Genomic DNA, 12,129 nt, shown 5'->3' with positions numbered 1-12,129 from the left:
ATTTAAAATTTTCAAAAAGATCGATTTAAATCAATTTAAAATCCATTTAGGCTCGTAAAATGTACATGGTTAATCAATTTGGATTGATTTAAAATCAATTTAATTCGACCGGAAACCATTTCTGTCGGTGCGGGAAGTTTTCTAAAGCGAATGTTTTTTTTTCTCAATTTTTGAGCCGGATTTTTTGCCGCTGCATATCATTGAACGATAGTAGTTGTTTTTGAATAGTCCCAATTTGACCAAAAGGATTATATGCAAATGTTCCCTTAAATGCACGAACCTTTTTCACAAGTTAGCTACTTGATTTTCAAATTTTTTATAATTGACTACAAGTTTTTGTTAGGACATTATAAATTCATTGCCTGACCGCTTTCTGACAAAGAAAATTACGCTTATCACGATGACGCCTTGAATAATCTATGTTTTCAAAAAACGACTCTTAAATTTTTTATAAAGCGGAACAACTGATGTTTTTTCTACGCACTTTTTTAAGGTATACTAAATCGGAGCAAGTGAAGTGAAATGGAGATATATATTGTTTGGGGTTCAAACAGTTGCAATGGGTTCAAAAAAATTTGAATGATAAAATGAGATTGCTGCTATCTCCCTTTCCCTGTTTCTTGAAGTTCTTGATATTTGCTCGTTTTGATCCTACCTTTTTTCGAAGTCAGAAATCAATTTTCTAAAAAAATTTAGCTGATTTAATTCTCTACATTTTCGTCTCTACTTCATTTTGGCCGAACTCGTTCCTCTGTTTTAAAACTTTTTAAAGGAGTATAAACTGTGCTTTTTTGCGATAACTTTCTTGGCGTTATCTTCTACCTAAGGTTTGGTTTCTTGTTATCCTTTATTGCGTTATGTTTATATAATTGAATTTAAGGTTTGTTCAATGTTCGTCCCAACTAGTCCTGTGAATTTTGTTTAGTACCTATTTAGCAAGATATGATACTATATGAGTCCAGTGACGTTACTGATTCCAGTACTGATGTTACTGATGTACAAATAAAATATCGGTTAAAATTGAACTAATCTCAATGTTGAAACATTCAAAAAGAGAATGAACGTATCAATGTGTTGAACTAAGTACCAGTTATAAAAACGAACAAATTAATTATAAAGGTGTGATTTAAAAAATACAATTCACAACATTCCCCTTAATAGGAAAAAGATTACCCTAGATTAATGGTAACTGCTCCTTTTCTCCCCTGAAGGAAGCTGAAAAAATTTTTTAATAACAAGACGAGATACTACAGTAAGTATTACTACCCCGTAAGACAAAGTGTTCGGTATAATAGCATTTAAACTAGATATAAACATAGTATGGCGTGGTATATCCGACGGTATATACCAAAAACAACTGATAAAGTTATCTGGCACTGAAACTGCACTAAAATTATGTTATTAGCAGCTGAGTAATAAAATTAGTTAACACTGAATAGCACTATAGTGACTGAAAAAGTCAACTGGCACTGAAACTGCACTAAAGTTATGTTATTAGCAATTCAGTGATAAAATTAGTTAACACTGAATAGCGCTATAGATTCCATAAAAAGTGAAGGAAAAATAGGAATTACTAAGAAATTAGAGGAGTTTTAAGAAAGATTTCAGATTTGATTTTTTTCATCTTCGATAAAATTGTCAAGTTCCGCGTTGAAAAATTCGTTGTTCAAATCTTCCAGTTCCTTAAAACTGTTTAAGGCCTCCCGTAGTGACTGAATTGCAAAGGAAAGAGAAAACGCATCCGATGATGATTAGTCTGAGGCATTAGCTGAGTTTTCCGCCAATTGGATAGTGAAAACTGGGGTTTTCTTATTCGAAGGAACTTGAGTGGTAACTGTTGTTTTAGAACCTGTCGAGCATGATCGGGTTTTGCGCTGATCCAGGTTGGTTTTTGTTTTCTATAATATCTATGTACAACCTTTCATCATAAAATTGGGGAGTTCCTAAATTACGGCTCGAGCGTCTGAGTTTAAATTTATTACCAATGGTAGTGATTTCCTCCGACCAAAGTTCCTGGGAGGCTATATTGTCTTCCGAGGAATCAACAATCTCGTAGCTTGGGAAGTTGACCGATTTGTTCCGCTTTCTCCCGTAAATCCGAAGTTCGGAAATTATAGTCCCTGAGCCTGATAAGAGATGTTTGGTTGGGTGGAGTTTTTTCGAGCTCTGTCCTGAGGGAATGATGCTGATCGGGGAATCCGGCGAATCCAAAGTTGAAGCTTTGCCGTCTAAAATCTCAGTTCTTATGTTACCCTGAGGATCTAGAGAAGGTATAGAGGATTCTTGTTGGCTAATTTTATCCGGAATAATACGCTCTCTAATCATGTCTCTGCAAGGGAACCCGCCCGCAATCCACTCCCAATCGCTAATATTTGATGTGTCCGACGGAATTATTGAATATTCGTCACCTTTTAAATAATCTGCGTTTGATGTCTGGACTTTGTTGCGTGTTGATCTGCTTTTGGCTGGATTGGTTGAGGGATTAGACACTCTCGTCCTTGTATTGTTGTCAGAAGTAGCCAACTCCGTCTGCAGCATAGTCTTCGGACCCGTTTTTCTCATCAAATGTGGTTTCGATTTGGTCGTCTTCTTTGAACCTACTTCGAAATCAGGCTTAGGGAGTAATGGAAAAGAGATATTTCCCCTAAGAGACCGTGTAGTAGATGAATTTGTTTTCGGAAGTGCGATGTCAGATTTTCTGATGATTTTTCCGTCGTAAAGTTCTACCGTAGTTTTTGAACCGTTTATAATTTTCTGATTGAGTTCTTTTTAGAAAGGATTTCCACTGATGCTTCCCTTGGTTTTCCGAAGTATATGATCTTCAAAAGCACTTTGAAGGGGCGGGCAAACGAGATGAAGAAGGCTTCGATGGTGAGGGGTAGTCCGACTCGTACCCTTTCTCCATTGGGGCAGGTTTTTCTTTGGGATCAAGTGTCCTTTTATCCGTTTTCGACCTGGACGACTGATTTCCAGTCTAGTGCCCGTTCTTTGCTTAAGATGGATTTCCTTTTGTCAAACAATCCATCGGATAAATTTTTAGAGGTCAGTTTTTTCCAGATCGTATTAGGTTTTCTACTGAAGTGTATTTCGAAGATTAAGCATTTTAGTTTTGATTGAAAGGAAGAACGAAGATTCCAGTCAACTTTTGAGATACCTGTTGTAAAGTAGGTTTATGGTGTTTGCTAATGTTTAATTTTTACAGTAGGAAAAAGTTTTTCTACAAGGCCGTTCGAGCGATGGTCGCCGACTGTACAAAATATTGATTTAAAATTATTGGAAACGCAAAATAATTTAAAAAACTGACCAGTAAAACAGGAAGCGTGATCTACGCGGATAAAAAATGGAATGCCGTGAAGGTAAAAAAAAATCCTGAAGAAAATTGATTTCTGTGTTTGAAGAGGTGGATAATGTTGTCGTAGCCGATGGAAGTTTCGAGAATCTGTCGATACATAAGAAAAGGTATTTATTCTTTCCCTAACTGGAATCCAATGTACCGGCAAAATTGAGATTTATTTCGTCATTTTTTTCAGATAATGGTGGTAATTTGCTGACTTGAGTGTTAGGGATAATGGTTTTTGTATTCTTACTGGTATGTGTACATTGAAAGCAGTGTACCCCGTGAAGTAAATCTGGCGATTTATTTGAGGCCACCATATATACTGTGCGACGTGCTTCGTGCCGAATTTTCCTGGATGAGCTTCGTGTACGGTCTTCATAAACGAGTTTTTTAAGGTGAAGGGGATTACGAGTTTTTCATTCATGTATAATAATCGGTCGGATTTTTGAAAATCTTTGATGGATTGGTTTAAGTAGTGAGAATTGGCTGCAATCTAATCTACTTAACTTGGAAAAGTTTTAACGATCGGACTCAACATTGGGTCTTCCTCTGTTATTAAGGCAACCAATTTAGCCTTGATTAGGGTATTTAGGTCCAAAGATCGTTCTGGCAGCTTCAAATTTTCTTGGTGTTTTGTCCTTAATTTTCCGTGTTCTGATGAGATGGGAAAGTCAACTGCAACTTGCATACTGGAAGTAGAAGGATTAATTACAATTTGATTATTGGACATTTTTACAATTATTAAAATTTTAAGATCCTGTAGACTAATAATTGAGCTACAATTAAGAATTAAAAAGTATAAAAATGCAGAAGTGGATAAAAAAGTTTTTGTGGAATCAATGCTCGAGAAGTCCGAAGGAATACTTTTAGAATTACATTGTTCAGTTCTGTATTGTCTTAGATTGCAAATTGAAACAGTTGAATTGATTATTTTAAGAACTGAACTGACAACATAATTACGTAATCTTGCGTAATTGGAATCTTCAAAATTTGAACCAATGGCGTTGCATATAAATTCTCCGTTATCCGTTGGATTCAAAGCTTTGTAAATCTTTTTGATTGTAGCAACTACAAATTTTTTGTCGTAATGAGATGGGGATTTAGCTTTTCCTGAGGAGGATTTTGAAGTTAAGTCTGTAAAACCCATGTCTTTCCCTGCTAAGTGATTTATTGTAAAATTAAACGGTAAAAGACAATCAACCCATCTTTTTAATCGACTATGATATGTTTTATTTCCGTGGTTTGGGGAGAGTACTGAAAGGAGGGCTTTATGATCAGTAATAAACTCAAATTTTATTTCATATAACAAAGGTAATTCATATAATGTTCATCCTCCCAAACAACTCCCAGATTTTCCACTTCAAATGTTGAATATTTAGATTCGGGACGATTTAGAAATCTCGAGGCGAAAGAGACTGTTTTCCGGTCGTTCCCATGGAGCACCAGGACAATTATGGAACGCCTCTGCTTTTACTATCGTATTTCGCTTGACGTCAAAATGTGTATTTTCAGCAGTAATATTGACCATTTTTAATTTTATATTCTCGAATGCCTTTTTGTGTTCTTCATTCCATAAAAAGATTGATTTTTTGTTTGGTAATGGACTTCAAAGAATTCCGAGGGATGCTAAGTTTGGAACAAATTTGATATATTGGTTTGTTGAACTAAAGATTCAACTTTATTATTTTGGTTATTTGGAGTTGGTTTTGACAATTAGAGTGGCGCTTCCTGATTTAGATATTTTAAATTCAAGCTAATTTAAGCAAAAACTTTGAAAAAAGTTACATTTTGGCCATTTGACTGCAAAATTGTAATCGTTCAAAGTCGATAAAAATTTCTGAACGATATTTTTGTGTTCTGTAAATTTTCCTTTGAAAGCGACTTAAATGTCATCGAGGTAACAGTTTATTTTAGAAATATTTCCGTTTGTTAAGTCCATGAATCTTTGAAATTCGTTCGGCATATCGCCAAGTCCGGAAGAAAACCTGTTATAACTGATATGTGCCAGTTATGTCTCTGCCTACCAAGCTAAAACTGCACAGGCTACTGGTAAGAGTGTCTAAAGAAAGTTGACTGTATGCGTTCTTTAAGTCCAAGTTGGTAAACAAAACTTCTCTGTTGGAGTCACTTGAGATTTGCGAGGCGACATTATCAACTAATTTGTGAATATTTGGCATTTGGTACTTGTTCTTGTAAATTGGTTTATTAATAAATTTCGAATCGAGTGCTAATTTGATCATCGATTTATCATTTTTGCAGGTGATAACGATTGAACTAATAAATATATCCTCGTCACATTTTTCTAATTTTTTGATATGTCTTTTGGCTTTGGAACGGTTTAGTTCTGTTTTTCACTCTCAAGTAAATGGAGAGGAACACGTCTAACTCTTAATTGTATTGGAATAACAACGAGTTTGTTGAAATGTGTGATTTTTGTCCGATTTTCAATTTTCCGAGGGAATAGTTCCTTAAAAGTCTTGTATATAATACCTATTTCTTTTTCTTTGTCGGATGAAAAAAAAAGATTAATGAATTTACAAGTTTTCTTGTTTAGGTAGTGTAGGAAGTGCTTCTGCGATACTTCGACTACCATTTTTGTCAATTTATCGTTTCCAAGGATATTCCTCTCGTGGCCCTCTGTCAGAAAAATGCCATTCACTGTGTGGCCATCTGTTCGAGAAATTAGGTAAAATTAACTTTCCTGTGATGTTAATCGCGTCGTCTGCGAAACCACAGTGCAGCTCTTTCCTCGATTAAACCACCGGATAAATGTTCAAGTACGGGTCTCGCAACTTTAATTCATGGAGGAGTTTTCGCTTGAGAAAACTCACGGGGCTAGCTGAATGAACTTGAACATGGAGAATTACTTGGACTTTTTTCCTAGTTCGATATTTAGTAATTTCTTGAGTTCATTCTAATTATAACAATTCCAATTATAACAAATTTCGGTTGTTATTCCAAGTGCGGGCGTTTTCAAAGGCGTTTTGAGAGGCAATGTGATGGGCATTGTATGGCTGAGTTTCATTTCAAAGTTTTTGGTAGGACCGGCAGAAGTTTATTGCGCGTTGTAGGCAACCCAGTTTTGCATTTCAGAAGTAGTGCCAACTAACTATAGTTATAATGAATTATATAATTACAATGAAATAAAAAATATATAATCATAATGAATTAAATGCACCATTTCTGGATCATGCCAACCTCGCCCTCCCTTAAATCCATCACTCTTTAAATCTACATTTTAGCGAAGAATGATTTGGGATGGTCATTTAAGTTATCCCCTGTAGTTTCTCCTCTCCTCATTAGATGGATGCGTAGACAAGATTGCCATAACATATTGGTTTTTTTAGCTCCTCAGTTTCATCTCGAGATTCTCAAAAGGAGACCTGGATATAAATCGGAGTGTTCGTGCATTTCGGGAGCCAAACAGTCCAGCGCAGCCCAGTAAGAAATATATATTTTTTAAGACCATTTATCCACGGGGGAAAGAACCAACACAAGAGCTGTACAGCTCATCACCGCGAACCGCTGTTGTGCCCCTGTTTTAAGAACTACATGCATTTTTTTTGGTTATTTTTCTTGTCAATTTATCGTTTCCAAGGATATTCCTCTCGTGGCCCTCTGTCAGAAAAAAAATGGCATTCACTGTGTGGCCATCTGTTCGAGAAATTAGGTAAAAATAACTTTCCTGTGATGTTAATCGCGTCGTCTGCGAAACCACAGTGCAGCTCTTTCCTCGATTAAACCACCGGATAAATGTTCAAGTACGGGTCTCGCAACTTTAATTCATGGAGGAGTTTTTGCTTGAGAAAACTCACGGGGCTAGCTGAATGAACTTGAACATGGAGAATTACTTGGATTTTTTTCCTAGTTCGATATTTAGTAATTTCTTGAGTTCATTTCCTTGATTTTTGTAACTAGTTGTCACATTTAAAACAGAGTAATCAACGTTGTCGCTCTGTCCGGATTCGGACCAAGCATTAATTACTCCACAACATTCTCTATTTACACGGTCGTTATTTGCATCCGGTTGTTCCGAAGGATAATTACAAACTGTATCATGTACAATTTGACTATGTACTACAGTATGTTTACATTTTTATGGCGGGTGTTTTACAGTCTGGTGAATAGTCCACAAAATTTACAATATGTACAAGTTGTGTCTTTCGGTGGGCACACTACCAGGTGTCCTTTTGAAAATGTGCCGCCGCTTTTCATACAATTTGTGCTCCGTTCAATGTTTAAAGTTGGTTCCTTTCTTGCAATAAAATGATTGAAAGGTTTTTTTGAAGAAAATTCATTGGATTTAAAATTTTTTGTCATTTTCTTGTGGCTCGTTATTCTTTTTTCGTCGATTAGAGCCACGTTTAGTGCTTCTAGAGGTGGTGGAGTTTCTGTAACGAGCTTTTGTTGGATATCTGAATTTTCACATTGTTGACATTTTTGTATCCATTCGTCTTCTGCTGTGGGCATGTGGTACTTCTTTGTTATTTCAGCGAGGGCTCCCCAGAAATGCTCCAACGATTTTTTTTTCTCGGTTTCCTGTGCAAGATTTTTTTTCTTTTAAACGTAACATTCTTCGTCAAAACTCTTTTGTTCTCGGATTTTCCTTTCTAGACGAGACATTTTTTGATATTTCGTTCTGCCGTCCGATGGATTTTCGAAAAATGGTGATTGTGGATGATATCTTTCTATCGGCTTTAAGAGGTAATCAATGTCTGTGTTTTCCTTTGCTAATACTGCAAGTTGAAACAGATCGCTCCCCTACTCCCAAGGAACTGGTGGGCCCACCGTATGGTTTTGCCAAAATGAAGGTTTACCTCTTACGTTGGATTTGTTAATGTTTGCCTGTGCCATGATAGAATGGTCCTTTGTTACAGCTAATTCTACTTATGTACAACTAAAGTGTTGGTTAAAAGTGAATTAATCTCAAAGTTAAAACTTTAAAAAGTGAATGAGCATTCTCTCCGCCGGAGAGAAAGAACGTATCAAGGTCATAAGCTAAGTACTAGTTATATTAACTAACAAATTAATTATAAAGGTATGATTAAAATAAGGCAATTCACAAGAGATTGGTACCTATTTAGCAAGATATGATACTATATGAGTCCAGTGACGTTACTGATTCTGAATGCCAAATTGAAGATAAGCAAATCTTCAATGATTTGGGAAAAATCCAGGTCCCATCTCAACTCAATTCCAATTGATGTTTAACTAGTCAATTAACCGAAGGCTTGTTCGATGCTTCTATTAATGCTTCGGCCTTCCAAGACTGGGAAACTCTAGCTTTATGGCAGTTTTTCTGACTAAGCCTCAAAAGTAGTGCACAAGGCGGTTTCAAACACGGCTTTCAAGGTATCAGGGTGTTTCATTCCCGATTTTCCGGCTATCAGAGGTTCTTTTGTGTTTGTCAACAACCTCTGAGGAGCTAGTAAAAAGTACTTTTCTTTTCTTATAAAAAACTTATTTCCGTGTCTTATTTCCATCATGGCTGGCTTTTTCTGAAATGTTTTAGGGTGAGTTATACAGCTAATAAAAATCCAACTGCCATAGGTAAGTGTAACTCAATACTTGGCCAGTTGCGCTCTAATGCCACTCACCATTCAAACGCAAAAAATAAAGGACAAGCTATCTTTTCATCTTTTTGCATGCGCGGTCAAATCATCACTCTTATCGTAAAACTTCAATTTAGTTCCTGCTTAAATTCAATTTAGAGGGAATTATCCGACTCTGTACCTTCCGTCTATGTTTTTGCACAGGTGAGGCTTACTTTTTTTGAGACCAACAATTTTCAAAAATGTCAATTTTGTCTGTTTGTTTTTTTGTAAATTATGTACCCTGTTCCTTGTTGGCTAACGTTAAAGCTAAGTTGGAATATAAACAGTAGATTTGTTAATTCTGCACTTTTCTTCTTCCAAAGTGTTCCACTTCATTGAACGAGCACTGCATCTTTGTTAACATCAGTTCATAATTTATTGATTTCAATATCCAATAATCAATTTTTAAATTTAGTTTTGACAATTTAAGCGGTTGTTTACATTGGCGTTGTATTTGCATTAAGTTAAGACAAGGCATGAGTAAAGGTCTCAGAATGGAAACGACAGAGGGAAACGATTTCTTCGCGGGTCGGGTTGCTTGACTTATATTTTGACTTTGAAAGTCGACCAAGTGCAATTTTGCTACTGAAATTAAACGGTCAAGAAGTAATTTTAATTCGAGCATTAAGTCAAAACCAACCTTATTTTGTTCAGAAAAGTCAAAACATAGTTCGAAAAAGTCAAAATATAGGTCGATAAAGTCAAAACAAACCCAATTTTGGTCGAGAAAGTCGAATAATACGTTGAGCACAGTCGAAAGATAGGTCGAGCACAGCCGAAACATAGGTCGAGCACAGACAAAACACAGGTCGAGCACTGTCGGAACATTGGTCGATCATAGTCGAAACATAGATAGTGCACACTCTTAATATAAAGTCGAACATTAAGTCAAGGGTTCAAACACAAATTTACAGCATGGTTTGAACTCAAAGTCCTAACATAAAGTTGAATACAAGCAAAACTTCACCAAGAATTTGATTTGATTGTCGGATTTTGTAAGACAGGTGCAATTAGCAAAATAATCTAGTATATATGTATTGTTAAAGTTCAGTTAGCTAGAAAAGCATATTTGAAGGCCTGCAAATCATCTCAAAAATTAATAAGTTTTTTTTGTCAACGAAAAGGACGGAAAGCTGAAGAACAGCCGAATGAAACAATCAGTCCTCAACAAATGACCGCCGTCAACTTATTATAGCAATTAATCAGATTGAGAACCTTAGCACATACCCAGTTTGTAGAGAAAGTCGAAACAATTCTATGTGGGCAGAAACTCCAGAAAGTAGAAACATATCGAATTTTGGTCGAGAAAGTTGAAACGCATCCAAACTGGGTCGAACAATGTCAAACATTTTTTTGGGTCGAATGGAAACATACCAAAATTGGGTAGAAAAAATCTAAACCTACCAAAACTTAAACGGACACAGCTACTATTCGAGAGGCACTGCAGCTTCCTGAATTCAGTGTAGACTTTGATCTGATTTAAGCAAATCCAAAGTTGATTATGTTGAGCACGAACTTGAAATCGATTATAATAAGAAAAAAATGATTATATTGAAAAACAAAGTTGGATTTTCATCGATCATAATGGATGTGAGATGGGTCAAACAAATTTTTTTAAAAAATGTTTTGTTCAAATCTTTGTGGGGTCAGAAAAAAACAATCGAAGGAAGCAAATTTCAAATAATTGTAGGCCGAAAAAGTGCACAAAGTCGAAACATATCAATTTTTGGTCAAGAAAGTCGAAACGTATCTATGTGGGGCCAATTAAACAAGTTTTCAAATTTTGAAAATTGTCGGTCGAGAAAGTAGAAACATATCGAATTTTGGTAGAGAAAGTCAAAGCAAATCTTTTCAGCGTCGAACAGACGAAGTTTTGAAAATGTCGGTCGAGAAAGTCGAATATTATCTGAACTGTGTCGAATACAGTCGAACAGTTTTTTGTTGGGTATAGAAAGTAGAAACATATCGAATTTTGGTCGAGAAAATTGAAACATATCTAAGCTGGGTCGAACAATGTCAAACATTTTTTTTGGGTCGAGAAAGTGGAAACATAGCAAAACTGGGTAGAAAAAATCTAAACATACCAAAACTTAAACGGACAAAGCTACAACTCGAGAAGCACTGCAGCTTCCTGAATTCAGTGTAGACTTTGATCTAATTTGAGCCAATTCAAAGTTGATTATGTTGAGCACAAACTTGAAATCGATTATAATAAGAAAAAAACGATTATATTGAAAAACAAAGTTGCATTTTCATCGATCATAATGGATGTGAGATGGGTCAAACAAGTTTTAAAAAAAATGTTTTTGTTCAAATCTTCGTGGGGTCAAAAAAAAAACAATCGAAGGAAACAAATTTCAGATAATTGTAGGCTGAGAAACTGGAGAAAGTCGAAACATATCAATTTTTGGTCAAAAAAGTCGAAACCTATCTATGTGGGGTCAAATAAACAAGTTTTCAAATTTTGAAAATTGTCGGTCGAGAAAGTAGAAACATAACGAATTTTGGTAGAGAAAGTCAAAGCAAATCTATTCAGCGTCGAACAAACGAAGTTTTAAAAAATGTCGGTCGAGAAAGTCGAGAAAGACTAAAACTATCTGAACTGTGTCGAATATAGTCGAACAGTTTTTTGTTGGGTATAGAAAGTCGAAACATACCGATATTTGGTCGAGAAACTCGAAACGTATCGAATTATGTCCGATAAGTCGAGACACCAGTTTTTGGTCGAAAAAGTCGAGACATAAATCGAACACCTCAACGCCGGGTTGTTCAAACCCCCCCCCCTCGTATTTTTTCCGAGGAGGTACGAGTATCATAAAACTTATCCACGTATTTTTGTTGACTGTGAAAGTTACAAACAAATCAGTCAATAAAGTTTTTGTGTTTTGTCTGGCTGGCTACCGATACTACGACGGCGGATTAGTATCGATTTTTAGAAAAAAAAAGATTCGCTCAATTTATATACCCCAGGCTTAATCATAAACTTCCTTCATTTATCAACAAGTGACTGAATTCTCAGCCTGAGTTAGTATGCACTGTCCTCTCCGGAGGTGAGTTCAAAATGCTGCAATGTAATTTCAATATGCTAAAATGTAATGCATGTATTTTGATTATGCTCATTCAGGTCATCGTTTGTTTTTATTTTTAGGGCTAGCTTTGAGTGGAAGTGGCGCTCTGTATCTCTGTTCTCGTAAAGAT

Source organism: Symsagittifera roscoffensis, chromosome 7 (assembly GCF_963678635.1).
Source record: "Symsagittifera roscoffensis chromosome 7, txSymRosc1.1, whole genome shotgun sequence".
NCBI lineage: Eukaryota > Metazoa > Xenacoelomorpha > Acoela > Convolutidae > Symsagittifera > Symsagittifera roscoffensis.
Note: the sequence above shows the minus strand (reverse complement) of the source record.